Genomic DNA, 27,988 nt, shown 5'->3' on the forward strand with positions numbered 1-27,988 from the left:
GATTTTTAGTTTCCTGGTTTTTAGACATTTGACTATGGTCTATCTTGGTGTGGACTTGCTGGTTTGTACCGTTTAGTACTTATTCAGCTTCTTGAATCTGTAGACTTGTGTCTTTTGCTAATTTTTAAGTCGTTATTTCCCCAAGAACTTTCCGCCCCGCTGTCCTTCCTCTCCCGGACTCGGACGACACGGACGCTGGCTCTTGTTAGGGCCGCTCCGTCTCTGAGCCGCCATCCGTGTTACCCTGTCTCTGTCCTCCCCGCCCTTCAGGCGGCCCGGCTCGCCGTCCAGACGCCTTCTCACTGGTGCTTGAATGTATCCACTGCGTCTTTTTGTCATTTATTGTATTTTTCAGTTCTAAAGTTTCCCGTTTCTTCTTCAAACCTGCTCTTCCTTCACTGAGACGCTCTGTCTTTGCTAAAGCTCAGTTTTCTTGTCAAGCATGTTTGTCGTTGCTCGTTGACGTGTTTTTATGATGGCAGCTTAATTAATTCTAACGTGTCTGTCGTCTTGATGTCGGTGTCTCATGCTTGTCCTCTGCTGGGTTTGAACCGTCTTGGCTCTTGGTATGAGGACTGATTTTCCAAAGAAACCTGGAGATTTGGGGCGTGATGTTATGGGACTCTGGATCTTACTTAAAACTTCTGTTGTAGCCTCTCAGAACAGAATGAACACATCTGGCGTACCTCCTAAGATCATACAACTAAATACCCTCTCTTTCTAGGGAAAATGCTCTTAGCCATCAGGGATGGGCCCTTCCCACGTGAGCTGCATCTCGCAGGAAGTGCCGGTCCCCGAGGGGAGGTCGGAAGCGTCCGGGGTGAGATCAGCGCCTTGTGACCAGCGCTTCTGTGAGCGGCGCCGCAGTCCCGGGCGAAGTGGTGCACAGGGACGGGTCCTACGGCCGACGCTGGGAGTGGACGCGTGACACGAGTGAACAGAGGCTGATGAGTCTGTAGAGACGCAGAAATAAGAGAGAGACACAGAGAAGAGGGAAAGCCCTTTGCCATCCCCAGGGGACGGGCATCTGCCGGGCACCGGCCACCCAGTCGTCATGAGGGGGGATGTGGCTTTATGACGGGTGCCTTTTGGGTTCACCCTGAGTCCAGTCACACAACGTGGCATGGCCCCACTGACATCGTGGCCTCGAGCATGACACGGTGTGCAGCGGCTGACACTGCCACAGCCATCGGGCTCTGCCCTGAGTGACGCAGAGACCCATGTCCCGGTGTCCAGAGAACCCGGGGGTGACGTGCTCGCCCAGAAGCATGAGCAGAGGCCATTCTGAGGAGAACTCCTTGGCTTCTTCGTGGAGTCAGGGACGTGGGAATCAAAACGTGGAGGAATGTCCTAGAATCAGGGTTCAAAGAGCTTGAGACAACCGACCGATGAAGTTGTAGACACGATTAATTTTATCCGAAACAGCGACAGAAGGCGGTTTGTGACCGCTGGGGAGATCTGCAATTGGACACGATACAGCCATGATTGTTAATTTTCTTCAGTGTCACATGCATGTGGTCCCAGAGGGAAGGGCCTTGTTTTGGGGACGCATAGTAACTGTTTAGGGATAAGATGCCTCGATTCCCGGGTCTGCTTCCAAGGTGGGTCGTTAGTTCACGTGAACGTGAACACGCAGACGGCCGGGTCTTCACCGAGCGACTCCTTCAACTTCTGGTGTGTTTGAGACTTTTCCCTTAAAAAAAGCTGGAAAATAACAGCGACAAACCCCGAAACAAAACTCTATGCCAGCACACGGACTCTCCTGCCGCGACGCCGTGGTGGTGCCCACGCCCTGACCACCTGCACGGCCCCTGGGCTGTCCTCCCCGGCCGCTCTGTGTGATGGCACCGGCCGCCGCCGAGGCCTTGGCTAGGGCCTGGGCACCCTGGACGCTCTGACGTATGCGGGGCTGCTGGGTCGTGTGTCCGTCACAGGGACCACACGGGGCCTGACCACACCGGACAGAGGAGTCTTTGTAAAACACGTCGACACTGATGTGCCCGTTACTCACTCACGGATGCGGCCTGCTTGGCCCCCATCCGTCCGCGGGTGTCCTCATGGACGTGCGCTTCTAAAACGACTGCAGCAGATTTGGGTTTTATTCTGTGAGTTCAGGGCTCCCACTTTCTCAGTCCCCAAACACCACTAAGATGCGGGTGTTGGAAGGCAAACAGAGCCGCAGGGGCCGCACCCAGCAGCGCTAACAGCTGCATCAAAGTGCAGTGAGAGACCTAGGTCGGACGCCAAGAAACCCTGAGCCAGTCGTGGAGGCTGAGAAACACGGAGACGCCACGGCAAGGAAAACTCACACGCTATCCCTCTCCGCCGGTTTTTACAGGAGCTGAAGCTTCCACCTTCCCAGCCGGAGGGTGAATCCTGGCTCGCAGCCGACGCTGATGAAAGGCCTGGCCAGATCCGACACCGCAGCTCACGGCCGACCTGCCCCTGCCAGAGCAGGCACTCAGGGGCCGGGAAGAGGGGGGACATCTGAGTGTGCAAAGCTACTGGGACCACTGTGTGCTGCGCCCAACAGGACTCTGGGCGCCTCGGTGGGAAAGCCTGAGGACTGAGTCGGGGGAGGGGAGGGTGTCCTGGTGCCCCTGGTGTGCGTCTGGGGCCCACCACCCACAACCCTCAGGGTCTCAGGGTCCAGGTAGCAAACTGAGGGTTGAATGAGATAATCTCTAGCTCTCTTCCAGATTTAAGGTCTGTAAGCGCCAGGTGAGAGCGGCCAGGGAGGGAGGGGCGGGAATCCGGAGCAGGGACGGGCTGCGCAGTAGCGGCCGAGGCTGGACAGGGAGGCCCAGGCTGGTGTGGGAGAGCCCGCGGAGCTGCGGACGGACAGCCTGGGGGCAGGTGAACGACCCCCGGGGGGCGGGTGTGGGACCGGGGTCCCTGCAGCTGGAGCTGGGAGGGAGCCGGTGACACCGTCCCCCTGCATCGGTGAGCACCTAGACCCCTGCACAGCCTTCCGTCCGGAATCTTGGGGCGAAGCTCAAAGAATCAGCAGCTCACAGGTCTGCTCCGTGAGGGTCCCATGAAGGGCGAGGCAGGCTCCGGGGGACTCACAGGACAAAGGACAGGCCTGGGGGACAGCGGACACAGGCTCTCTGGGGTCCCCCAGGTCATCAGTTTGCCGCTATCCCACTCCTCAGTTAGAACTCGGGGGGCCCCCTTGGCCGTCCCTGCTGGCCTCCCAGAGCAGCCGCAGGAGCTCCTGGGCGACGGGCACCCGAAGCCGCCGGGCTCAGGGGCTCGTCCCTGGGTTCTGTCCCCAGAGTTCACCCTCCTTCATCGAAGCTCTGAGGACGTCCGTGTGTTTACGGCGTCACCTGCTGAGACTCTAAGTGAGACGTTTCAGGGAAAAGATCCTCCCGTTTCCTCCCAGTGGGGTGTGGGGGGCAGGCACGCGTCTTACCTCAGGTCGGTGTCCCCGCGTGGTGGCTCATCCCAGGGGCCCCTTCGCAAATGGTGCCGTCCGTCGGACCTCGGCCAGTGGGCTCAAGTCCCTGAAAGGACACGTCAAATCTCCCTTTTAGTTTTTTATTTAAGAGATGGATTTTATTTGAGAGACAGAGAGAGAAAAGAGAGCACGTGTGAGCCAGAGCCAGGAGGGCCGAGGCCGGGAGAAGCCCCAGCAGACTCCCCACGGAGCACAGAGCCCGCCTGATCCCAGGACCCCGAGATCACGACCTGAGCTGAAACCAGAAGCTGGACGCTTCATCAGCTGAGCCTCCTGGGGGCCCCTCCAATCCCCTTTAAGGCGTGGCTTCTTGACCTTGGTAGGGCCATGAACTTGTCAGAGAATCCAACCAACCCAGTCCATCTGCTTGTGTAGAATTTCTGTCGCCGCACACATCATCTCGGCTCGGGCTGGGGTCTCCCTGGGCCCCATGAAGTCCACCGCTGGTCACAAGGACCACAGCTCCCCAGTTCGAGAGCCTCTATTTCTCGGGGAATGTTTTGCATTTATCTCATTTACCAACTTAATCATATCGCGACGGCAAACCACGCGGTCACTCTCGTCTACCAAAGGCAGAGTCCCCAGCGTAGCATTTGGACGAAGGAAAACACAAGAATTTTCCAGAACTTGCTCCTGTCTCCTGTCTTCTCCTGGCCTCCCATTTGCAGACCGGACAGCTGCTCAGGAGCCCACGCTACAAAGTGTGAGAAGTGCGACCTGCAGGCCCTAGCACGAGGCCCTCGTCCCCCGCCCCTGACCACAACCGTCCGGTGTCAGGGAAGGAGGGTTCTCTCCGGAGGCCGATCCCCCGCGCTGGCGTCCTCTGGAAGACCTCCCGAATCACTCTGTCATTCTGCGTCTCTCACCTCCTCCTGGACACGTCACATTCCGCGTGCCGGACCTGCCTCCTTCTCTTGCCCCAAGGGCCAGCTGCCCTCTGCTGTGAGAGGAGCCCACAGTCACTGTGACACGGGCTGCGCGCTCACCCTGCTTCAGCCGACCCCAGGTGCCCCGTCTGGACCAGCCACAGACCTGGACGTCATTTGTCGTCTCTCGGGATGTCAGTCCCCTTAGGGGCGGCCCGGCCCCTCGCCCACGGTGCCGTCAGAGTCGGCAAAGCTCAGCACACACATCCTCGTACGCACGGAGGGACCACCCCCCACCCCGGCCCGTGCGCCCTCTGCTTAAGACCATTCATTCCAGGACACTTGTAACTGCTGAATCTGCCTCAAGGCACAGGTCAGAGGGTCATAATTAGTGTGCTTTATGCAAATGGACCGTCAAGCCCACCTTCCCTCTGAAGTAGCGGTTTACATCGGTACTTTTGCTCACGGAGCCCGGAGAGGAGAGACCTCCTCCGCCACCACCGTCCACGTTCGCGTGGAGCAGCGGGCCGCGGGGTGGGTAATGGAGTTGCCCGTCCACTTCCTGCTGGTTTCTGGGCCACGGTTTGGAGGAAATGCAATCCCGGAGGGCATGGTTAACATTCCTGGGAGCTTGTCTTTCCGCCAGCATTTCCCAAATCCGTCCCGAGCGTCCCCGTCGGTGCCGGTCTCTTGGAGGCGGGTCTGGACCACCGGTGTCACAGGACCCCAGGGCACAGGACGGGCACGCCCTCAGGGGGCTTGTTCCTGCCCCAGTGATTTCTAACCTGGCTATGGTGATACACACGACCCACTTTTAAAAAAGCTCTTTGATCCTAAGTCATCCTTAAGGTGGGGAAGTCTGAGAGCTGTGTTCCAGAGCTGCGGAGCCCCTCGCCGGGCCCAGGACGCGGACTCCGGAGCAGCCGTCTTCCCGGCGCAGCTCCTGAAACAGCAGGGGGGCTGACAGGGACTTGGTGTGAAGTTCTCGTGGGTTCCAGGAGTTCCCCCGTCCCGACCCTCTGGCCCTCAGTATCCCCAGCTCCCGACAAACAGGTGGGCTGTGATCCGACTAGCTACTAGGCTTCTCCACCCTCGTCCTCTACTGAGTGAGGGGCCCCAGGCCGGTCCTCAGGGGGCCTGAGACCTCCGTTGTGTCCCCATAAAGACCAGCAGACACCAATGCTGGGCTCCTGTCCCCACGCCGGGGAGAGCAGACACAGAACAGGAAGCGAGCACGTGTCCCAGATAATCGAATTTTACTTCTCAATCGGGACAACTCGTATTTGGTCATTTCTTTTTCAAATCAATTTTTAGAACAAGTGATTAATCATTCCCATACCTCTGAACCAGCATGGAACGCACATTAATTTAACTTTCCGTGAGAGCGGCACACACACCGTGAAGTTGCCACCCAGTGGCTGTGCAGTAGGGGGAGGGGCCCTAATGCTGGCCTGGTTTCGCCGTGACCCTCGCTTCGTCATAGAGGGCAGCGCGCCCCCAGGTGTCCAGAGCTGCCCACTGGCTGCGGGAATAAGGCTTCGAGTCAAGTCTGAGGCAGCTGCTTCTGCGCGGCCTCGGGATCCAGACACTCCCTCCGCCGGCTGGAGGACAGGCTGTGGGACGTGTGGGGACACTGCTGCAGCCCTCGGCGGCCTGAGGGGCACAGCCCGCCATCCCGAGCCCGCAGACCTCCAGCCTCCTCTCCAGGGGGCTCCCCCTTCCTTGTCTTCAACTCTGGGCAGTGACCTCTGTGACGAAGGACTAGGAAGAACAGCAGGTGACAGAATTGCCCAGACCTACGACCGACCGTCTGTGCCCAGTTTCTCTCTCTGGGGACGACGCACACAGAAACCTCTGGGACCGAAGTCGTCAGCAGGCGGACAGCACACAGGTGCGGCGGCGGAATTTGAGGTGATCTGCACTTTGTTATGCTCTCTGATCCTGCTTCGTCATACGCCCCCAACAGAGGATCTAAGAACTCGAGTAGCCGGGAAAAGGACTAAGTCCAGTCTGATTTTAGGGGGGAAGTCTCATCTTCGAGTGTTTTCATATGAGGAGACGGAAGCCTCCTGAAACGTACCGCGATACAATGGCCCTTCGTGGGGGGCTGTCCTGGCACCGACCCCGGAGATGTGCTCTGTGCGCCGTGTCGGCCGCACCAGAAGCCACCGGTCTCCACGGTCACGGAGCCCCTGCGAATCCCAGGCAAGGCCACTGCTTTCCACGGCGGGCAGCTCTCGGACCAGCGGCGCGGGGAGACGTCTTTGTAGACCACCCAACGGCTTAGTCTTTGAAAACGGAGGGTGAGCAACACTGTAACAGGCTGCTTTGAAAATAACAATGTTTGAAATTCTAGGGGTGATCTCTCCCGGTCACTCAAACGTTCTTCCCCTTTGTAACTACATGATTATATTCAAGAAATTTACTTCTGAAATGGAATATAAAAAATCACGGGACACTTTGAAGTCTTCCACGCAAATATCTGGAAACCTAGAGGAAATGGCCGACTTCCTCCGGAAATACCAACGATCAGAACTCATCCCACGAGAGTCAGAGACAGAGAAGGTGGTAAAGGAGCTACCCCACAGAAAGTACCAGACCCGGATGAGTTTCTGGGAAACCTACCCGACTTCTTGGAAGGCCAGACAGGCCCCACGTGCTGCGAGGTACTGCAGAGCACTGAAAAGGAAGGAAGGCTCCTGAGTCCCTCTCACGAAGCAGGTAAACCCTGATACTTAAACCAAACGCGGTTAATACAAAGGAAGAAAACTCAAGTCCAGTATCACTCATGACTACCGGCGTAAAAAATCTGAACAAATATTACTAAACAGGAAGAACCCGATGTTCTTTAAAAAAATACTAGAAAAATTGAAACTTATTCCAGGAATGCAAGACAGGTTCAATAGTAGGAAGTCTACTAACGTCATGTGCCATAAAAATAAACCCAAGGAGTAAACAATCTTCTGACCATCCCACAGATGCCAAGAAGCATCTGACAGACTGTCCAGAAACTGGGGACATTTCACTGGCACAATAGACCACTACGTTAAGCCCAAAAGCCACTCTCTTGGCTAATGAAGAGCTGCGACAGGCCTTCCCACCCAGATAAGGAGCAAGGGGGGACAGGCACTGTCTCCGATGTTATTCAACGTTACCCCCAGGGTATTAACTGACAGAATTGGGCAAGAAAACCCATTAGAGGCATGGAGTGGGCACAGGCAGTAAAACCGTCTCTACCTGGAGGTGACATGACAGTGTAACTAGAAAATCACAGGAACCAGTAGTAAAACATGTACTTACTGACTAATAGAACTGAGTGAAGTAGCAGGCCACAACAGCTTCCTTTACACAAACAAGAAATCAAGAATATGGTAATTGCAAGAGAAGACTAAATCCGTGGGAGCCTGTGTCACAAGGAAAGTGGGCACTTTCTACAAGGAAGGATTTTAGAATACCCCGGAATCAGAAAAGCAGAACCGAACCGGGGAAAGCCACCCCGTGGTCTTGGATAGCGCGATGCGGCATTTTACACGAGAGGTTCCTCCACTCGGGTTAACGTACATGTTTCATTCAATCCCAGCAAAATCAGAGCAAGCTGTTTCATGGGGTTAACATGTAGTACTCGGATCAGATGTGCGAGCGCGTCAGAAGCATTGTTCCAGTGGAGGGACAAAGGACCAAAACCCATAGAGAAGTGGGAAAACCATGAAAAGGCGATTTGCAAAATAGATAAAATAGATAAAAACGGCCCTCGGATGTGTGGAGAGACCATTCCAGCACACTCATGGCCAGAGAAGAACAGACGAAGACACCCGGACATCACTTCCCGTCCACGTGGCTTGAGAAGTTTAAAAATCTCTACGTGCGAGAGTGGGCAGCCAAGAGGACCGCGTGAAGCCGGTGGGGGGGGGGGGCGCTGCTGACCTGGGAGCCAGGGGTCACACGTGCCCTCCGCACCCTGAGTACCCGTCACCCCTGTGCTTGCGGCAGAACGTGGCCACGGCGGGTCCCCAGGGAGGGTCCAGGACGGCGGGTCCAGCACGGCGGGTCCATAGCCCCACAGAGCGGGGCACCATCACCAGGCGCGGGGCAGGGGTGCGTTCCTGGCAGTCGCACAGCTGAGTGCGAGCTGTACAGGACCGGCCGGGGAGCCACTTGTAGGGGACACGAGTCCACACCGCGTGCGTCTGGTGGTCCAGCAGCACCCTGGAGGGATGAGCGCGAAACTAAAGGGCAGGAGGGACACGAGGGGAGGGTGGGGGGACCCAGTGGAGTCCCTGGGGGCTGGGGGAGGGGCCGGACTCCGTGGGAAGTGTGAGGGGCCCACCTGGGCTGAGGCCCCCATAGGTTAGGGTCAAGGTGAGGGTGAGGGGCAGGGCGGTTAGGGCTGGGCCCCAAGGGCTGCCCCAGGCCAGCAAACCCTTGCAGGCCCAGAGCCACCGCTACCCACCCTTGGACATCTGGAGGGGCAGGGAAAGCCGCAGGCCGGGACAGGCTGTGGCACTGAGTGTGCTGTGGGGTCGTGAGGAGGCACCCGGAATGCAGACACACGAGGGAAGAGGGCCAGGGCTGGGCCAGGGCGGGGCCAGGGCGGAGCCAGGGCGGGGCCAGGGCTCTAAAGCTGGTTCACATTCCCACTGGGCCACCGTCACATAAGATAGGACATGAGGGGAGCTGGGTGAGGGAACTCAGCTAATTTTACAGCTTTTCTGTAAGTCTAAAATAATTCGAATAAAAAGTTCTTTATTTTTAGTCTAACTCTTTCTGCTTCATCCCTGGGGCACTGGAATGAACTGTACCTTGAGTCTGAATTTGACAAGTTTTACTGAAAGCATCACAATCTTCCCCAAATATTACCGCTGGGTTTTCTTACAGGCAAAACCTACCAGAATGTTCCACACACTTCTAGGATGGCCTATCAAAATCCCAACAGTGTTTTTTTCCAGAAATAGGAAAAAACCTATCCTAAAATTCATATGGAGCGTCTGGGACTCTGATTTGCAACAACAATCTTGAAAAGAGCCACGAGGTTGGGGTCTCCCAGTTCCCAATCTCTAAACACACTACAATGCTGCAGGAATATGACTGTGATCCCCGCACACCCATGGTGGAATGTAATGTAATAGGACGTCCAGAAATAAACCCGTACACCTAAGGTCAGTTGATTAGTTGATTGATTCTAAAGGATTTTTAATTATTTGAGAGAATGAGTATGAGAACAGAGTTGGGGGAGGAGGGGCAGGGGGAGAAGCAGACTCCCCGCTGAGCAGGGAGCCTGATGTGGAACTTGACCCCAGGACCCTGGGATCATGTCCCAAGCTGAAGGCAGACGCTTCACCGACTGAGCCACCCAGGCTCCCCTTTGGTCAGTTGATTTTAGACACGAGTGCCAAGACTGCTCAACGTGAAGGAAGCAGTGTGCCAGCACATGGCATTGGGAAAACAGTCCACCCACATGCAAGGATGAATTCAAACCCTACCTCACACCATATACAACCCAAAGTGGATCAATAATCTAAGTTCAAGAACTAAAACAAAAATTTTAGAAAAACAATGTCGAGTCTTCAGAACTTTGGACTTGGCAATGGCTTCTTAAATACAACTCAGACACTCAGCCGGCAGACGGAAAAATGACCACGACCTCTGTGCATTGAAGGCACCGTCGGCCACATGGAAAAACAGCCCATGGAATAGGAGGACATATTTCCACGTCGGATACCCAGTAAGGACTTACTATTAAGAGTGTGTAGGAGCTCCTACAACTCAAAAACAAGAAAACAACCAGTGGGAAAAAATGGGCGAAGGACTTGAACAGGCATTGCTCCAGAGAAGATAGTCACGCAGCCGATAGACACCAGAAAAGTCGCCCAACAGTGCCAGCGACTGGGGAGATGCACATCTCAGTTGCACGAGATCCCACTTCCCACCGACGGGGGTGACTGGGACAGACAGTCACCAGCGTTGGCGAGGACGCGGTCACTCGAGCACTTGGTGCGCTGGTTGTGGCCACAGCGGAAAACAGCCTGGCGGGTCCTCAAAAATGAAACACAACTACATGACGAAGTGATTCCACTGCTAAGTAAATACCCCATGCCTGAGAGCTGGGCCCCAGCAGGTCTCTGCACCCAAGGCAGCCGACGGTGGGAGAGGCCGCCGGCAGACAGATGGATAAGGAAAGTGCTTACGCTTTTTCCTTGAGGTTAGGAGAGGAAATGAAAAAAATGTTTATGGAGTATTTTAGATTAAACCACATATTTTTACCAAAAAGAGAAGGAAAGAGAAGAAAATGCAGTACATACATGCAATGGGATATTTTTCGCCACAAAAAGCAGTGCTGATCCGCGCAAGAACACGGATGGACCTTGGGCACGTCATGCTCAGCGAAGGACACCAGACACAAAAAGGACGAGTCCTGTGTGGAACAGGCGAAGTTTTGGAGACAGAAGTAGCTGGGAGTTACCGCGGGCTGCGGGAAGGGAGGATTCTGCTTAGTGGGCACAGGGTTCTGTTCGGGGTGACGGGAACATGCTGGAGAGGACGGTGGCCGATGCACAGCCCAGTGAGGTTGCTTGGGGCCGCCCACAGTCACGTCGGAAGCGGCTGGAATGGCAGATTCTGTGTTTCAGATGATGGACGGCTCTGGCTCTGGCTGGCCAGCTGAGCGCATCTGTGAAGCGGGCCTCACACACCGCTCACTGGTCACCGGTCACCGACGTGACTCAGGACTCGTGAGGCTCAAGCCAGCCCGGCCTGACGCAGCCCAATCAGAGCAGACAGCAAGCCCGGGACGGCACTGGACGTGGACAGGCACAGTCATGGCCTTCTCTCACCTCCCAGCCCCGAGACCTGAGGCCCAGCTGCTCCTGCCCGACCGCCGGAAGGTGGCCAGGTTGGTGCAGCCACATGCCGGGGTGTGGGGCAGCTGTTCCGTGACAGCAGGAGGGAAGACAGGCTGCCCCGCTCTGCCCTTGACCTGCCGTGTCCTGGACTGCGCCCGGCTGTCCGCCTCCCCAGCATCCTGCTGCGGGTCGCTTCCATGGCCTGCGTCCTGTGGGCGTGTGGTCTTGGCCCCCACCTGCCCGTGTGGCCACTGCCCCTCCCCGGCCTCGGAGGACCCAGCGTGTGTCACCCCTCCCCCACCACTGCCACGCCCCCTCGTCCAGCCGGCCGGTGCCCCGCTCCAGTCCCGATTTCGTTTCCTTCACAGACACCTCCATTTCCACCGGACACGTGGATGTTTGCGAAGCACCCGGCCCGGCCGGTGCCAGGCTCTGAGAGACCGGACTGTGCGTCCTCCGGGATCCCAGCTGCGCAGCTCGACCTCAGGGCCACGGCCTCCTTGCCGCCGACCAGGCTGGGGGCCGTTTCTGGTGGCCCGGTGGCCAGAGGCGCACCTGCGGCTACTGTGGGACGGCCCACCCCGCCAGCCAGGCCCAGCGCCCTGAGCTCAGAGCCTGCAGGGAGGTGCCTCCGACTTCTTCTGGGCGTTTCTCCGCCTCGGACAAAAAGGCGCCTGGAGGTAGATGCTGCTCCTCACGCGCGCGAATCGACGGTGGCGTCCGCGTGTCCTCGGTGTAATCCCACCAAACTGTCCCTGCGAGCACCCCGCATCCCTCGGCCCCGCGAGGACCCCGCACGGGACAGCTTCCTTGTCACGGGCGTGTCGGCTGCTGTGACTTTCAGGCTTCAGAAAACAAACACTTTTACAGAAATGCTGTTTCCTGTCAGCAGCGGGAGGTCCCCTCTTCCCTTTGATCCACGGCTGCTGCGGATGAAAACGCATCAGAGACCATGGGCTGCGCCTGCGAGGGCACCGGGCCCCTGCGGCTCGGAGTCACCGGTGCGCCCCGACCTTCTTCACTAGGGCAGCACCCGTGTGCCAGAGGCCACGATGCTCACGGAGGCAGTGAGCACGTCCCCTCTTCACAGTGGCAGGCGAGACCTTCCTGGGGAGTTTCTGTACAAGTTACCTTTTCCTCTCTGAGAACTCTGGCCCATGGGGGCCCAGGGACACCGGTGGTGACGAGTCCAGCAGAAGGGGTCCCAACTGCCGTCCTCACCTCCCAGGACAGGGTCCGCGGAGTGCCGCTGGACTAGAGCTGGAGGGGGCTTCGCCCATGGTTGCAAAGCCCAGACGGCCTCCTGGCAGAAGCAAGTGGAGGGAAGCCGGGCAGCAGGGACCCCAGGAAGCAGTCGTTGGGGAGGGGCCCCAGACCCTGCAAGGCCCAGGCCATTGTAAATGGAAAACAATTTCACTTATGATACCACGGAAAAGAATAAAATGCTTAAAAATATGGCTCCCCGAGGAGGTAAGTTTCCTTACCTGCAAAGGCTGCTGGAAGGAATGAAAGAAGACGCAGATACAGGGGGGTAGACACCACGATCTGGCCTGGAAAGGTGTCTACACCACACAGAGTGACGCAGATACGGGGGCGTAGACACCACGATCTGGCCTGGAAAGGTGTCTACACCACCCGGAGTGACGCAGATACGGGGGGTGGATAGACACCACGATCTGGCCTGGAAAGGTGTCTACACCACCCGGAGTGACGCAGATATGGGGGCGTAGACACCACGATCTGGCCTGGAAAGGTGTCTACACCACCTGGAGTGACGCAGATACTGGGGGGTACACCACGATCTGGCCTGGAAAGGTGTCTACACCGCCCGGAGTGACCCACAGACTCTGGGCAACCCTCTGAGAGCCCCAACAACACGAGTCTGCAGAAGCAGAAAATTCCATCCTCCGTCCCTATGAGGTCTCTGAACAGCCAGACCAGTCTGGAAAAGAACAAAGTTGGAGGTCTCACACTTCCCGGTTTCAAGACTACGACAAAACCAGAGTGTGGTCCTGGCCTCCAGGCAGAACCAAAGGAACAGAGCAGAGAGCCCAGAGACCAAGTGCACGGTCTGTGCTTACATGATTCTCGACGAGGAGGCCAAGCCCATTCAGTGGGAGACAGTCTTCTGGACACGGCGCTGGGAAACGGGATGGAAGAAAGGGTGAGACCCTCCTCTTCTCCCAGAAACATTAACTCAAAATGGACCAAAGACCAGGATAAAAGAGCCAAAGCCACAAAACCCCCAGGAGAAAACACGGGCAGAGCCTTCATGACATCGATTTGGTAATGGGTTCTTGGATATGACACCAAAAGCACAAGCAACAGAAGAAAAAATCAGTTAATTGGGCCTCATCAGCATTAAATAATTCTGTGCACCAAAACCAGTAACAATAAAGTGAAAAAACACCACAGATCAGATTATAGGGAGAAAATATTTTCAAGCCATATCGTATCTCCGATAGAGGGTTAAGATCAGTGAGCGCCACGTATCCAGAGAACTCAGCTAAACAAAACAACTTTAAAATGGGCAAAGCAGGGGCACCTGGGGGGTTCAGGGGGTTAAGCCTCTGCCTTTGGTTCGGGTCATGATCTCAGGGTCCTGGGATTGAGCCTCGCATCGGGCTCTCTGTTTCCCCCTCACTCTCTGCCTGCTTCTCTGCCTACTTGTCATCTCTGTCTGTCAAATACATAAATAAAATCTTTAAAAAATAAAAATAAAACCAACCCATAGGGAAGTGGACACTCAGGCAGTACAAAGAACAGGAGGAGAAGACGACCTTTCAGCCCATCACCACGGGCAGCCGTGGGAACCTGGCTCTTCTCTCCCAGTGTCCTGTCTTGCGGCTGGCTGCCTCCGGGCATCGGCTGGCGTCCTGGGCTCCGAAGGGGGCAGGCCGTGGCGCACGGGGAGGTGGGACATCCCCGTCAAGTTCTGAAAGCCTAGGGGGCCAGAGTTGCAGCGTCCTCAGATTCCACGCCCAGGCTTTCCTCACCTTCCCCAGGGGATGTCGGTGGTAAAAGAAGAAGCTTGAGCGAGACTTTCAAGAAGTTTGGGGCTGTGCTGTCTGGCTGGACAGGAATGGACAGGGACTCTGATGATGCCCACGGTTTTGTTAAGTTGTGGCTCTTTTAGTGACCCTGGGAGTCCCGTACGGATCCTGGCGTTGGACCTTCTTGGCCTCCACCCCCACATCAGTCTGCAGTCGGCGAGCTTGTGATAGACGTTGTGCACAGCCTCTCGTCCCAGGATGGCCCGTTACACCAGCATCCCCCAACTCCAGGCGTTATTGTAACATTAGCCTACAATCAGACACTGTGAATGCTCCTGCAAATTCAAGTCACTTGCTCTGAAAGCTTTCCTCATCCTCCACAAAGCGTCTTTAGATCAGCATCTACGACAGCAAGGAAAGGGGATGGTCCATGTCTGCCTCGACCTTCCCCTTCAACAGCAAGGACAGTGGACGATACGTGTCCAGTATCAAATTCCCTTCAAATCCACGTCACAGTGACTTTCAAGGTGACACATTTGTCCAGAACTTTTTGCTAAACCTTTATATGAAATAGTTGCACATACATTCTAAAGATTAAATTTATTTTGAACTATCTGTGGGTTCATATACTATAAGGACATTCCGTGTGTTCTTCTCCTGGCTGGCCCTGTGCTGCAACCACCAGGACGCTGGCAGCCCAGATGCAGGACATCCGTTGCCGCCAGGGTCCCTCCTGCCACCAGGTGCTTCCCTCTCCCTGCCTCCTTAACCCCCGACTACTGCTAATCTGTTCCCAATCTCTGTATTTTCATCAATTCAGAATATTACATAGAATGGTTACCTGGAGATTAGATTAGAATGATTACCTAGAGGTTGGCTTATTTGACACAGAACAAGTCCCTGAAGATTCCTCCAAACTGCCAGTGTCTTAATACATTCTCTCACTTCAGCTTTTCCCTTCATGCTGTTAAATGGTCCTTTGAAGAGCAGGTTTTAATTCTGATGAGCTCAAATTTATCAAGCCAGATATTACGGATCATACTTTTGGTGTTAAGTCTAAGAACTATTTGCTTAACCCCAAATCCAAATGGGTTTCTCTTATTTTTTTCTTAAAGTTTTACAGCCGTACATTTTACACCTGAAATGTGATCCATTTTTAACTCAATTTTGATACAAGGTGTGAGGTTAAGGTAAGGTTCTTTTTTTCCCACTTATGGATGACCAGTTGCTCAAACGTCATTTGTTGCAGAGGTTCTGCTTCCTCCGCTGAGCTGGTTTTGAAAATTTGTTAAAAACTAGTTGGATATACCGGTGTGGATCTGTGTTCTGTTCCATTGTTCTGGGCATCTGTCCTCCTGCCAGCACCATGGGGTCCCGGCTCCTGGATCTCTATAATGAGCCCTAATACCGGGTTATGAGACCTCACCATTTATTCTTGTTTTTCAAGATCGTCTTAGCTATGTTAGAGGTCATGCCTTTCCATATGAGTTTCAGAATAAGCTGTCTGTATCTACAAAAATTCTTGCTGGGATTTTGATAGACATTTTATTAAATCCACAGATCAATTTGAGGAGAAAAAAACAGCTAAGCTACATGGAGTCTTCTAATCCATGAACATAGGATGTCTTTCCATTTGTTTAGGAGGTTTGGGGCACATTCCTTGGAATCCCCGCGTAGCTGTTCATGCTATCTGTATAGAGGGCAGCTGTACTTCTTCCTTCCTGACCTGTACCTCTTTTATGTCCTTCCCTGGTTTTATCTAACTTCCAGGACTAAGTTGAGTAGCAGCAATGACGGAGGACAGCTTTGTCTCGTTCCTGATCTTAGGGGGAAAACATGCAGCCTTTCACTGACACGGGTTAGTAGTTTGAGGTTTTTTGTAGATGCTCTTTGTCTAGTTGAATATCTATTTCTAGTTTTCTGAGAGTTTTTCATTACGGGTGGGTGTTGGATCTTATCAAATGCTTTTTTTTTTTTTTTTTGCATCAATTGATATGACGCTATGCCTGTTCTGTGGATATGGGTTATACTGATTGATTTTTTAATGTTGAGTCAGACTTGCATGCCTGGAGTAAATCTCACTTGGTCTGCAACTCTATACATCACTGGATTCAATTTGCTAATATTTTATTTAGGATTTTGTGTCTAAGTTCACAAAAAATATTGATATTTTTTCCTTTTGTTCCTTTTTGTGCTTTCCATTATGGTCCCCAGGTAAAGCTAACCTCATAAAGTGAGTTAGGAGTTCCCTCCTTTCCGCTGAATGATTGATAGGATTAACTCTTCTTTGAATGCTTGGTAGAATTTTCTAGTGAAATTGCCTCAGCCTGGAGATTTCCTTTCTTAGGAGTTTTAAAAGAATTAACACATTTTCTAAGTTCTATTGATTTGAGACTGGTGGGGGCTTGTTTCAGTCCAGGACCAGGATAGCCATGTGAGGCCGACTGAGCAGGCATCATAGGACCAGGCTGGCCTGAATGCAGGTGCCTGCCTGGAGCACAGACACTGGCCATGGGCTCAGGGCCCTGCCAGCCCTGCAGCCTGGGTCCCCGCAGTGGCAGAGGAGCAGTCTGAAACCCAGAATAATGAAGGAGACAGGGAGGAAGGCTTTGCTGAAATCTCATGACCTGTGTGGGCCTTTAGCGTCCTTGGGTGAAGCTCTTATGTCTTCTAGAAGAGGTGAACAGCCTCTCTTTGTGGGTAGGCTGCCCTGGAGTGCTGTCTGAAGAGGATGACTCAGTGGGCATGGGTACCTCCCTGCCGGGGCTGAGGGTTAGGACAGAGCGTCATAGATTGGCAGAACAGCATCTGCATGCAGCTGGAGACTGATGACCCCCGGCTTTTCCGTGCATCTAAGGACCGATCTGGGGCACTGCAACCAGGATCAGCTTTTCTAGGTGTGACGTGAGGAGGACCAGCCACGTGAGGGGTGCGGCCCCGACACCCCACGTGTTGCCACGGCGCAGAAGACGGCGAACGGCCGGAGGGCGGGGCTGTCTGGGCCTGGGGCAAGCTGGGGAAGGGGCCTGAGTCAGGAACTGTGTCCCAGTCATTTGCTTAGGAGGATGTGTCCTCGAGCTCCTCAGTCAAGATGTGAACACAACTGCTTCAAGTTAAGCGTGTGATGTGTGCAGAGGCTATAAGGCTCAGAAGCCCCGTAATGGGTTCCTGGAGAGGGAGACCCGTGCTTATGCAGGTGACCAGGCCTGTGGGCAAATGGAGATGCTGGGGAAGTTCTGGAAGTGTCCCACGGGGTGTGAGGAAAGAGCTGGGGCCCTTTCGAAGCCCCCACGCATACAGTCCTTACAATACGCGCCTCTCGGAGGCCCTTCTTGAGGAAGAATACGGACCGGGAGCCCGTGCCTCCGTGTCTGCAGGCCTAGAGCCGCCGCACAGAGGAAGGCCGGGCGAGGCATCGGCTCCAGCTGCCTTCCTTACCTTCCCCGGCTTTAAAACGCAAGCTGGGACAGTCTCTCCAAAGGCCTTTCCAGGTGGCTCCAGGCCTGGGGCTAATTCTGACATTACACTAAAAACAGCTGAGGGAGGTCAGCCCTGGGGTCTTCCTACACGAAGGATCAGGCCATGGGAGGGACAAGAGGTAAGAAAATGGCGCAAGACCCCCAATTATTACTAATTTCTAACTTGGGCCCCAAAGCAGCAGCACGTGGGGACCTGTCAGTCTGCTGGTGACCACAGAGGAGCGCGGTTCTCATCTGCGCTTGCCTCAGGAGGCTCCCAGGCCCTTGTTTCTGGCCACAGCCTGCATGGGGGTCACCGCACAGTCCCAGGGGAGGTGCCGGCCCCAGAAAGCAGAGCCAGAGGTCACTCCATGGCTGGCCGGAAACGCCATAAGGACCCATCAGAACCCACATCCTGGAGCCTCTCCCCAGCAGCCCCATGTTCCGAGAGCTAACAGACGGCCCGGATTCTGAAGGGGCTCTTCTCCAGGCCTGACTGGGGGCACAGGGCACATTTGAAGGACCCCACGACAGTTCCCCTTGCCCAGGGCTGTGGGCAACGAGAGAGGGACTGGCGGAACCCACAGCAGGAGACTCCCCTGAGGTCCTGCAAAGTGCGACGGGCCCAGGCCACGGATGAGGTGGGCCAGGCCGCCGGCCATACCGGCTTGGGGCGCAGCCACCACGGGCAGCGTCTGGGAGAGGCCACGAGGCCCTCTGAGCACCGACGGACGGCTTCCTCAGGCCGCCCTTCATCTCAGGAGACGGCTGAGCCCGCAGAGGCAGGGGTGTCCTGGGACACAGGCTCCGCCACTCAGCGGGGACGAGGCCTGAGGTCGCCCTGGGAGGTGTTCTCAGGGCCTTACATCCCTGCATCACACAGACATCTGGAAGAGGGGTGTGAGCGAGACACCAACACGCAGAACGCCCGGCTCAGACCTGGAGGTCAGACCATCCTTGAGGGATCATCCCGGCGTCTCCTCAGCCCAAGTCAGCTCTGGACCAGCGCTGGCTTGACAGGGTATGCCCGGTGATGCTTTTAAGTTCTCCCCTGGCCGCCAGGCTTGTGTATACATAGGTATGCACGCACGCACTCAAGTAGCCACACAGGCGTGCACATGTGCACCCACGCACACATGTATGTGCACACGCGTATGTATGCACATATGCATGTCCACACACGTGCACATGTACATGTAGGTGCATTCCTGCATGCATTGTGTGTGCAGGCGTATACGTGCACAATGTATCCATGCACACGCGCATGCGTGTGTTCGTATACATACAAGTATCCACACACGTGTGCAGATTTGCACTCGGGCCTACATGTACATGTGTCCACAAACACGCCCTTGTGTGTCCGTGCATGTGCATACATGTATCCACACACGTGTACACGTGCACACGCACGCATGCACGTGTGTACATGTATGACGTGTATCCCTGTCTCTGTCAACAGCTCCTCCTGCCCCGTGACCACCCCGGTCTCCAGAGACAGTGTCTCGTCTTGCGCAGACCCGGCTCGCTGCCGACGCCCCTGTGTGCACACGCGGCCGAAGGCCCGGCCAGCGGCATGTATTCTCACTCACAGCTTCTTCCTGCAAGAATATTTTATGCTGACCACGAACTGCCTTTACAACAAAAGGTCGTTTACTTTGGAAATCTGGAAAGAGAGGACAGTGGGACCAGCCACTGTGACGACGCGGACGCTGTAAAGGCGACCAGCCCCACAACTTCCCGAAGACGCGACTTGATTCTCTAACATTTATTTATTTATTTGAGAGTGTGGGGTAGCGGTGGAGGGTGAGAGTCAGAGACGTTCAAGCAGACTCCGCCTTGAGCACGGAGCCCAGCGCAGGGCTTGATCCCACAACGCTGAGACCACGACCTGAGCTGAGACCAGGAGTGGGGTGCCAACCAACCGCGCCCCCGGGTTCTCCTGTGAAACTACTTGACATTACATAGCAAGAGCTTCAAGCGTTCATACCTTTTGACCAAAGGCCAAGTTTTCAAGCATTTACCTACAAAGATAGTGGTATTTACACTTAGAAACAATCCACGTGGCCAACCACCGAAGGACACGTGGACAGACTGACGATTCCATGAAAAATCTTCCCAGTAGAACGTAAGAAAGTATGAGGACATACAGCGATTGCCACTGTGTGCGTGAGTGTGGGCGTCTGTGCTGACACATGGGACACGTGTGCGACATGTCTGTGCAGACACTCAGCGACAGAGGACATGTCCTGGTAAACCTGGAGCCATCACCTCCGGAGTGTGGAAATCACACAGGATTCTAAAAATCCGTGCCTCTCTTCAAGCTCATCCCCGCGTCTGCCATGGTAGCAGTGGACTTGCTTAATAACGAGGGAAAAGCAATCACAGGAATTTTCAAATTGCACGTGTTGCTTCTGGAAACACGAGAAACTACCTTTCTCCACGTCCCTAGGGCTCAGCGCTGGCTGCTTCCCGTGTCACATTCCCTTTGCTGCAAAGTAATGTCCTCACTGTTCCCAAAAAAGGGCGTCAGCCCAGACATGACCCACGGGCCAGCCCCGCTGGAAGGGTGGCCCCGTCCTTACACTCCCGCCAGGGAGTGGCTCTCCCACCGGCTGGGGCGTCTGACCGCAGCTTGGCCCCAAGGCAGTGCCAGGCACGGAGCATGGGAGTCGTGGCCCGTCTCGGCCTCCAGCCTGGCCGGAGGCCCCACAGAAGCCCCACACTCCGCACGCCCTCCAGTGTTGTGGGCTCCTGGGAAAACGATACGTCACAACCGCCAGAGAAGCACGGACTCGCTGATCCTGAGTGCTGCCCACCAGCTCCGACACCTGCGCCTTCTCCAGACCCCGGCATTCTTCTGCTTGTAATCTGTCGCGGAATGAAGAAGCCCGTATATGTATTTACTATCCGTCCTCACCTAAAAGATGCCTTTTTCTTCTGGCAGAAATAATCAGGGAGTTTGTTCATGGTCAGAAACTGTCCATTCCTTGAAGGAAATGTAAACCAGTCCAATGAATGTGAGCCATGCTAAATGCCCCAGAGAAGTGGCACAGTAGACAGGGGTGCTGAGCCCGGTCAAATCGCAGATGCCAAGAGGACTGTTTCCTGTGACTAGCTAATCCACAGAACGACCATTAGTTTTTAATGCGTTTTGGTTCACCAATGCGTTTCACTCCCCTGCATTAACTGTTACCACGTTAAATAAAACATGCGGATATAAAACCTGTCAGGCACTTTTCCTGTCAATCTACACACAAAGATGTCTCCTCCACACCCCAAAAACACGAAAGAAAGGAAATAGGAAAGGAACCCTTTCCCTGGCTTTTACCAGACAAGGGTTTGAGTGTCTGCTCTGGGCGACCGTCAGAAACCGGCCACACACGCGCACCTGCCGGGCCAGGCGGATGGCTGGGCTCCTCTGAGCACCCTGGCCCCAGCCTGCCCAATGGGCCTCCTAACTAAGAGCGTCTGGAAATGTCCGCACCTAACTAAACTGGCTCAGAGACAGACCTGGGTGCCTCAGGATGTGTGCGATCTGGACAGGGCTGTCTGATACTGTGAACCCACAGCGAGAAATACCTTTTATATTGTGGCCCAGAACACAGAAAGCCACACCTGTGAGAGAAGAAATTCTGATACTTTCTCTTCTCTGTCTTGCTACAATGATGCCAGTTCCAACCCAAACCAGCATTTCCAACCTTCAAAACGATGAGACTTAGCATCCCTGGGCCCCGCCCGACCCACCAAACCGAACCCACGGAGGTGTGGCCCGGATTAGGTGTCAACCCACCGCCTTGATTTCACAGCAGCTGAGGGCCAAGGGCACGTGTGGGGACAGCCAGCCAGGGCCACACCAGCTGGGGGCAGACCCTCTGTTCACGCCCCCCACCCCGAGTCGCGCAAGGGCCAGGCAGGCGCGTGCCCTGCCCACCACACAGCCTCTCCCGCCAGTGCTACTCGTGGGCACGAACAAATCTGCCTCCTCGGGACAGAACTGAGTGAAGACCGCCGTGCTGTCTAGATCCGCCCGATGGCGTCTGAGGTTCTGCAGGCCCCGGAAGGCCCTCGCCCTCGATTTCCTGTGCCCAACACCACTCAGTCTAAAACTTCACCCTCATTGTTCAAACATCTGAAAAGGCTAAAAATACCCAGGAATTTCATTAAATTCCGGGAACGGTCATCCTGGGCTCTGGCCACGTCTGCCTTCCTCACGGTGCGGCTTGTCCGAGGGAGGCCCAGCCGAGGGCTGGCACAGAGCAGGTGTGGCCTGGAGCGCAGGTGCACCCGGTGGCCAGTGTGAAAGAGACCCCGGAAAGGTGGGGGCATGTCCAGCTGCCCTTCCTGGGCGGGAGGAGGGGAAGGACCTGGAGCCCGGCCCTCAGAAGTGCTGCCGGGCGCTGGGGCGCGTGCTCCTGTGAACTCCCTCGCAGGGTCTGCTCCCTTAACTGAAAAGAGCACGTACAGATCGTCTGTACTGTTCAAACATTACACTTCAATTAATCTTTTCCTACAATCAAATCAAAATATTGGGTATTTCCATTTTGAGTGAATATATTCCTTTTCCACAACACAAGTTTCTCCTCTGAAAATCCCAAAGCTAAGACACGCTCAGTCCCGCTTCTCACACGCCGCGGGAGGACGCCGTCCGCGGTGAGCAGGCCGACGTCTCCCGGCCCACGAGGCCTAGGGCACCCGCACCAGCCCTCTCGGGAACACGCACCCTTACTTCTCAGGGGGCGTTGTGACGGGCAATCTTGGGTAAGCAGTCTGGAAGTCTGACTTCCTCAGCCACAGGAGGCTGAAGCAGGCTGGTCACTGGGTCCCTTCGAGCAGTTCGGTGACTCTGAGCCTTTGCAGCCTTCCTCTCGGGACCAGCTTCCACCTCGGTTCGCTCACTTCTCAAGGTGTTTTCTGGCTTAAGTGCCCTTCCAGACAAACCGGCTTGGTACACGGAGCCCAGGGAAGGCGGCAGGTGCACACAGATCAGACACCAAGCGAGGGCTGGCCTAGAGCCCAGGGAAAGAAAGTGCTGGATGCCTATTTCTTTCACGCCTCTCAAGCTTTGAGGTGCAGGTCAATGGCTTGCCAGGACGTGGGGTGGGGCCTGGGAGCCGGGAGCCGCCCTCCGTGAGGACAGAGAGCCCGGAGTGGCCCTCGCCCCACTGGGCTGCTGTGCCTTCCCTGCCTGCCCGGGGCTCCCTGATGTTGCCCTTGCTCAGCCCCACCGGGAGCCAGCCGCCAGGCCGTGGGGCTCCAGCCTGCAAACCACCGACGGCCCGTGAGACTGCCTGTGAGTGCCCAGGCGCTCAGGGATTCAGACACACGTGGCCATGCTTCTCGGACCCCCTGCGCCCATCTCTTCTGGAAAAGCCCAGCTTCTCCGTCTTGCAGCGACGCTCTCGCGGCTGGCTATCCTGCGGGGGCCTCCGGACCTGCCGGCACGCATGCACGCGCGCGCGCACACACACACACCCTGGTCGCGCCCCATCTGCTCCCCTTCCCTCCCACCCCTGCATATCCGTGCTTGCGGCAGAAGCGGAGGACGCCCTCCCACTCTAAACCGTCCTCAGCCGGTCCTGCCCCCCCAGCGCCTGAGTGAGCGGCGCGGCTTCCGGAAGAGCCGCGGAACGTGGGGCAGGAGGAGGAAGAAGAGGAAGAAGCTGCCGAATCCCCCCAAGGCCCTCAGACCCCACCTGCTTCTGCGGGGCAAACCCGGGCGTTTTCCCGTTGGCTCCCAGCCGCTGTGCTCGACGCAGACTGCGGGTCGAGGCGCGCACCTGCAACCATGCAGCGCCCACCGCACACCGGGTACAAACTCCTCATTAGAGCTCCAACGACCCACAGCCAGCTCATGTCCTCAGAGCATCTGCCACGCACGGGACTCGGTGCCAAGCACAGAACAGAAAATCCACACAGCCTCCTGCTTCGGAGCTGACGAGGCGCGTCCCCTTAATTTTCTTCTCATGCAAAAACCCGCAATTTTTTATCTTGAATTATGAAAATCTCAAGGTAGAAAAAAAACTTTTGCCAAGTGGAATATATACATTGTGAAAGAAAGGAACCAGAACACTAGATGGCACCGGCCTTGGAAAGAATCTCAAAATTGTTTTCCTAACCTGTCTCCAACTGAAATACAAGTATGTCTTTTCTTAGCCATAGCGTATACTTCTTTGTGTGTTTGGGACTGGTACCCACCAGGGAACCACAGTCGAAGGGATTTCGTCCCCCAAATGGGCCCTAATGCACCCCTCCCCCAATTCCCAGTTGAAAAGAACCCAGAGCCGGTCCATCCTTTGACTAACTGGGAATTATCGATGAAGGAAGCCTCCGGAGGGCAGCCGAGCGCGCGGCCCTCCACCCCGGCTGGACAGCCTCTCTTCTGCTTCAGCCAGTGCGGCCTTCATCGGATCCCTCCTGGGTTTCAGGGATCTCATGACCTCCTCCACTGCGCGTTTGCGCCTTGTGCACAGGGCGACCTTGGAGGGCTCACCCAACGAACCTTTCCAGCGGCTGTCCCGCGTCAGGGCTGGGACCCAACTGCTCTCCTGCGTGTGCCGGTCCCCGGAAGCCAGCCATCCGGCTCGCACCCGCAGAGTCAGAACCCATCCCACACCTGCATTGGCCTTGAGCACACACTGGAGGAAACCATCGGTTTTTGCAGCCCAAGGAAGAGGGAGGAGAAACGGAGGCCCGGGGCAGGTAAGAAGTGCCTTCTGGAATTCGAAAGACCCAGCAGAATTCCCAGGACCCCAGCTCGGGGCTGGGGTTTCAGTCCAGGAGACAAAGGGAGTAACCGTCCCTGACCGTGGCCCCACTCCCACGGCCAGAAACCAGAAACCAAACCCTCTGGAACAAGGCAGTCTGGGAGGGGGGCTCCACCGTCACCCCCAAACCGCCAGAGCACAACCACGCGCAGGCGCAGGCAACTCCTCGGAACTCCCCTCCCCCGCCCCTGCCGGTCAGAGGGACCCCCCGCGGCTCCCCCCCCGCCCCCCCCGCCCCCGCGGCTCCCCCCGCCCCCCCCCCCGCGGCTCCCACCCGCCCCCACCCCCCCTCCCCGGGCCCTCCATCCCCGCCCCCTCCTGGGATCTGCTCTCCCCGCGCGGGGGTGGGAGGCCCCTCCGGCGGCTCGGACCGCTCCTGAGTTTGCAGAATTCGCGGCTCACGGCGCCGGGACCCCCTCACCGGTCAGGTCTGCGCCCGGGGAGCCGGGGAAGGCCGGCTGGGAGGAAGGTGTATGCCTGCCAGGTGCGTGTGCAGGGGGGGGTGTGAGGGGTGGCGAGAAGCGGCGAGGAAAGGGCCCCCACGAGCCCGCACTCGCCCACGTCCCGCCCCCTCCTCGCGCGAGCCGGGTGCGCCCACCTACCAAGCGGGGGCGAGCGCAGGGGCAGCCCGGGTCACCCCCCGCGGGGCGGTCGCGGCTTCGGCCCTCCCGCCCTTCCCCCCACCCGGGCTCCCGCAGACCCGACGCGGACAGACGGGTCGGAGGCAGGAAGCAGGCTCTGGCCGCGGCCGCCCGGACCTCCGTGGAAGCGCACCCAGCGGCCAGGGCCCGTGCGCACCTCCCCCAGGGCGCCCGCCGGCCTGCGGGGGTCTAGGATCTCGGCGGGGGGCTGCGGGCGGCGTCCCGCACAGCCCCGCCCGGCGTCGGGTGGCCCCGGGCGTCCGGAGGGCGCTTCAACTGCCCCCCGCCCCCGTCTCCACGGCGAAACCGAGGAGCAACTGCGCGCGGGAGCAGCGCCGCGTCGGGACGGGCGCCCGCACCCCCCCTTGCCGTGCTCCGGCCCCGGCCCCTTCGGTGTCGACACCCCTGCCCCTCGCCTCGCTCTGGCCCGGAGAGACTCCAGTGTAGACCTGTGCCCCGCGCCGCGCCCCACTGTCCCTGCTCCTGCCGGGAACCCTCCCTTGGAGACCCTCCCTCCCCGCTCCCGGTCGCCACGGCCCCGGGTGTAGACCTCCTGCCTCTTCCGCAGGCCCCGCTTCTGCCCCGCGCGCAACTTTACCTCGGGGCCCGGACTCGGGGCCGCCGCTCGGCTCGCCTGACCGCGGCTTCTCCGGAGCCCGCAGCCCGCGAAGTCCGGCACCGCCCCGTGCGCCGCCCCCGGCCCCGCTCGGCCCCCGCAATCCGCCCGGCGGCGGTGGCGGGGCGCCCTCTCGCGCCCGGCCGTAGTCCCGGGGGCAGACACCTGGGCGCACGGCCTGCGGGCCGGGCAGGGAGCGCCGGGCTGGGTCCGCTTGGAGCGGACGCTCTGGGGCACCCCCCACGCGCTCACACACCGGGCACTGGCTGCGGCAGCAGAGACCCGCCCCGCCATCCCTCCTAACCCACCCGAAGCAACCCCGGGGGAAAGCGGCAGAACCAGGGTCTGCCCCGTTGGGCGCTGTCCTGCGAGCCCTGGGGAAGGCTCTGGAGTCTGGAGACGCTTGGCCAGGCCGGGGAGCCGCTGCCCGGGCCTCACATACCGGTGACCTCTGTGTCATGGCTCTTGGACGACCTGCGCCGCTCTGGTAAAGAGACTGTTTCATTGCTGGCATTGGCAGGAAGTGTCCCGGCTTGAGCCTGAACGCGGATACCTGGGAAGGAAGGTTTCTTCTCCGTAGAAACACTCACTGGATTGGAGAAGCCTGGCCCCGCAGGTGAAAGGCCATCTCTCCCCGGGAAGGATGTCCCTGGGACTGTTCCGAGGGCACGCGCAGTCCCCCTTAGGTCTAGCAGAACCCCCTTCTGGGGCAGGTGCTGCTGGGCAGAATGGATACGGCTGCTGCCCAGACCAGGAGGCCAGGAGCTGTAACCCAGAAGCCTCCCACCAGGAGAAAACGTGTAACGTCAGTGAGCAAACGAGAAAGCCCTGGGAAAGTTCCCAGCGTGGGGCAGCTGGGAGCCCCCGCCGCGGGTCATTCACAGGTGCTGTCGCGGTGGGTCCGTGGTTCTCAGACTCAGCATGACCCCTCGCCGGTTCTCCCAGGAGGACATTTCCACACTTGCTCTCCAGACCCTGCGCCTTTGACGGGGCCTCTGGGCCGCCTGGCCGAGCCCCTCACCCCTTCTGCAGGACAGCAGAAATCTCTAGAGGTAGTTGTTTTGTTATTTTTCCTGATCCATAATTTTCAATCATTTGGTTCTTTAAAATTAGATGTCTCAGGGCGCCTGGGGGTCTCCGTCATCAAGTCTCTGCCTTCGGTCAGGTCATGATCTCGGGGTCCTGGGATCGAGCCCCACATGGGGCTCCCTGCTCTGCGGGGAGCCTGCTTCCTCCTCTCCCACTCCCCTACTTGTGTTCCCCCTCTCGCTGTGTCTCTGTCAGATAAACAGAATCTTTAAAACGAAACGCGCTGTCTCAGAAAGCCGAATCGTATCGGACTGGCTTGTCCCTCACCTTCAGCGGGAGGGACGTCGTTTGTCCCAGGCGTGGCACCGTCCTGGCCTACAGAGCGGGGCTCGGCCTGGGGTTTGCTGCCAGCCAGTGCGCCGTCCACCTGGCCTGACCGTTGGCGCAGCGCCAGCTGCCCCCCATCGAGACCAGTCCAGGTGCTTGGGAGGGGTCCACGGAGTCTCTGTCGAAAGCCTTTGGGAAATGTGGTAGAAGGAACCAGGCATCTCAGCTGTGCCAGGCGGGCTCTGTGCAAACTTTGGGGGAACTGAGCTCGCAGAGTGATTTTCCGTCTCATGCCCCTGTGTCACGTGTGTTCCCGGCGTCAGAACCTCCCAGTGTTTTTCTGTTTCTGTTTGTTGTTGAAATCACTGCAAGGCCGCAGCGTGAGGGGCTCCTGCTGGTGTTTTGGCCTCCGGCGGCCACGTGGCCTCGAGTCCCAGCACGGCTGCCATTGTGCTCATGGTGGTCCACAGGGGCGGGCTCCCAGGGGCGGGCGGAAGCAGATGGACCCTACCATCCCGCAGCCTCTCTGCGGCTTCTTTCTTTTTAAAATTCATTTGAGAGAGAGAGAGAGAGAGAGAGCGAGTGCGTAAGCAGGGGGCAGGGAGCAGTTCCTGGAGCCTAAAGGAAATCCAAAAGAAGACACAGCAGCTGTATTATCACTTCTGGGAAATTGTCGTTCAGGATGGAATTACTCTGATCACCAAAGATGAAGCCCCTGGAAGTTCCTTCACAGCTGAGGAAGCCAAAAAGTTCCTGGAGCCTAAAGGAAATCCAAAAGAAGACACAGCAGCCGTATTTGCAGAAGGTGGTGACATGGATGATTTACTGGACTTGATCTAGGTCGTGGCTGCGTGGGGAATCTACGAGAGTTGCCATCGCTATTACGCTGGGAGCTCTGTCCAGAGGAGGCCCTTCAAGGGGAACGGGAAGCTCTGGAGATGGTCCCCATAGGTCATGTGGAAGTGACTCTCCTAATTCTCTGGAATGAATAT

General features: G+C 57.0%; 1 protein-coding gene across 5 annotated transcripts in view; it reads right to left on the minus strand.

Annotated features, from left to right (window-relative positions):
• KCNG2 (potassium voltage-gated channel modifier subfamily G member 2) overlaps positions 1-25,680 on the minus strand; it is a 46,913-nt gene extending 21,233 nt beyond the window's left edge. For 2 of the 5 annotated variants that reach the window (XM_032310854.1, XM_032310851.1), the window contains exons 1-3: positions 6,955-7,127; positions 6,410-6,617; positions 3,419-3,509 (exon numbers count right to left, since the gene is read on the minus strand). The gene's annotated coding sequence lies outside the window, so the exon portion shown is untranslated. Of the gene's footprint in view, positions 1-3,418; positions 3,510-6,409; positions 6,618-6,954; positions 7,128-25,622 lie in introns of those variants that run through there. The other 3 variants (XM_032310852.1, XM_032310850.1, XM_032310853.1) reach the window with 3 other exon arrangements.
• Between the last annotated feature and the right edge of the window lie 2,308 nt (positions 25,681-27,988).

The sequence above is a fragment of the Mustela erminea genome, chromosome 13, assembly GCF_009829155.1.
Source record: "Mustela erminea isolate mMusErm1 chromosome 13, mMusErm1.Pri, whole genome shotgun sequence".
Taxonomy (NCBI): Eukaryota; Metazoa; Chordata; class Mammalia; order Carnivora; family Mustelidae; genus Mustela; species Mustela erminea.